We start from the raw sequence: 2,413 nt of genomic DNA, 5'->3' as shown, positions 1-2,413 counted from the left end.
AGTGTGTTAATGTTTTCTTCTGTGAATAAGAAAAACATAACCTGTATGAGAGAATATTTTTTCTAATCACATTATGTGACACTGTTTTCTTCTGAAATGGCTTTACTTTGATTTTCAAACTAATAAATATTTTCAGTATATACAACAGTATTTTTAACATTATGATAAAAAATCTAAAACATTAAATTATCAATTTTCTGTTTAAATAAATTGTATGCCATATATTTTTAGACTATTTTAACTGAATATCTGTCCTGTTAAAACAAGACAATTTTAAACACAGGCATAGAAACTTTCAATACTTCAGAAAGCAATGAGTTAGAGGCAGAAAAACCTAATATGTCTGACTCCTAAACAGCAGACTTTGCCAACTAGTTTGTTATTTCAATTCTTCAATTAAAATTGATTCATGTTAGCTATGTTGTTAATTATTAGTAGAAGTGAAAAATGCCTTCATCTTTTCCCTAGATTTATTTAGTCTAGGATTTGAGTACATAAATCCTTTTTTCAGTCTCACCCAACTAAGTTACAACAGACTCCACATAATTATATACCTGAGAAAATTCAGTGTAATTTATGTGAAGGTTAGAGCTAGGGAATTCATGCTAAATAAAAAGGATTTTTCCCAAAACCCCATGTCCTTATTATTTTGGAGTGTTAAAAGTCTAAAGGCAGGACTATTTGATTGATCCTCTTTTCCTAAATAGAAGACCATGGAACCACCTGTGTCACTTTGCTATACACCTAAAACTAATACAACACTTGTAAATCAACTATACTTCAACAAAATGTTATTTGTTTTGGGGAAAAAAAATTACTTCCATGGGAGATGAGATCTGATCTTTGAGTTTATCACTCCCTATCTTGAGAAATAGATTACATTGTTTTTTTTTAACCTCACTGAAATCTCTATTGATATGCTTTTCTTTGGCTTTGTATGGAATGCCTAGGATATGGTAGATTCTAAATAGTTACTGATTAATTAACAAAACAGAACTAACATTTTTGTGTGACTTCAGGTATTCATTTTGTCAAATAAAGACGTACCTTGGATTTTGTAGTGAGATAGATTAGGATTCCATTCCAGGCTCAACAGCTTACTAGTCATATGTTCTTGGGCTAATTACTTTCATTCCCTTTCCTGTCAAATGAAGATAATATATTGAGGTTACTGAAGATTGCATTAGATAAAATAAGCATTGAACATGGTGCCCAGTAGATGTGTGAATGAATGAATCCCCCTCAAAACTCTAAGAGGGTAGTGTAGAGAAGCCAGAAAACTAAGGTTCAAAAAGCTGAACAAGTTGCACAGAAAATAAGTAGCAGAGTTGGGACCCACACCCAGCTGTGAGTGCCTGCAATCTGAAGGATGTTTCCACTGTTGTTGCAAGAAATGTTAGTGGCATTTTCCATTCCAATATTTCCTTAAAGGATGTATGTTAGTGAACTCCAATTCATTTGTCATATTCTGCCTCACTGGAAATCTCTTTAGGTTGGAGTTAGTATCATTTATTAACATTTCACACACTGCCCAACACATTTATAATTGGATGGTATGATAAATGATCCTGTACAAGCCAGCATACTAACATCTTTGACCTTCCTCTGACATTTTTTATGCAGAATTCCTTTTAAGTGCCTCGCATACTGTTTGATGTGCCCTCTTTTAAAGCAGATACGCATTGATCTCGACATCTTCATTGTCTAAGCTACCACCTGACTATAAATTAGCACTTCTAGAATCTATTATTTCATTATTTTATTCACATCACTCTTAAAATAGGTACCACATTTGTATCTAATTGTTTGTTTGTTTCTTTTTATTACCCACCTTTTTAGCTTGATTGTGAGCTCTCAAAGATTGGAACAACTTTCTCATCTTTTTATATGTAGCAGCTAGCATGGTGGGCTGCCATCTTCAGTCAGACACGACTGAAAGTGACTTAGCAGCAGCAGCAGCAGCAGCATGGTATTTGGCACATAGCTGATGCTCATTAAGTACCTAAATCAACACTACTATCACAGTTTATAATAGTTATGCTTTTATTATTCTTTATTAAGAACCCCAGAGAGTGATAATTATCTATACTTTTATGATCCTGTCAGTTTTATAATCTCTCACCTAGAATTTTGTTTTCCCCATCTCATTATAGAAATATTCAGAATTCTCAAGCAGCTATTACAGAAATTGTTTGGAGTTTAAGCCACATTTCCTTTACCAGGCAAAGGAATATACACAAATTCCCTATATATGTGTAAAGTGTCAATGTTCATAAAACATAATGCTTAATCAAGAAAGCCTCTTTTGGAACTCTTAGTCTTGATGTGATGAGGTAAGGGTGGGTTGGGGCAAGCAGGGTATATGTAGTCAAGAAGAGAGGCACTGATTTCTAGTTACATGATAAGTAATTTC

Source organism: Bison bison, unplaced genomic scaffold (genome assembly GCF_000754665.1).
Source record: "Bison bison bison isolate TAMUID 2011002044 unplaced genomic scaffold, Bison_UMD1.0 scf7180017864362, whole genome shotgun sequence".
In the NCBI taxonomy this organism is placed as follows: Eukaryota; Metazoa; Chordata; class Mammalia; order Artiodactyla; family Bovidae; genus Bison; species Bison bison.
This window is presented reverse-complemented; position numbering follows the sequence as displayed.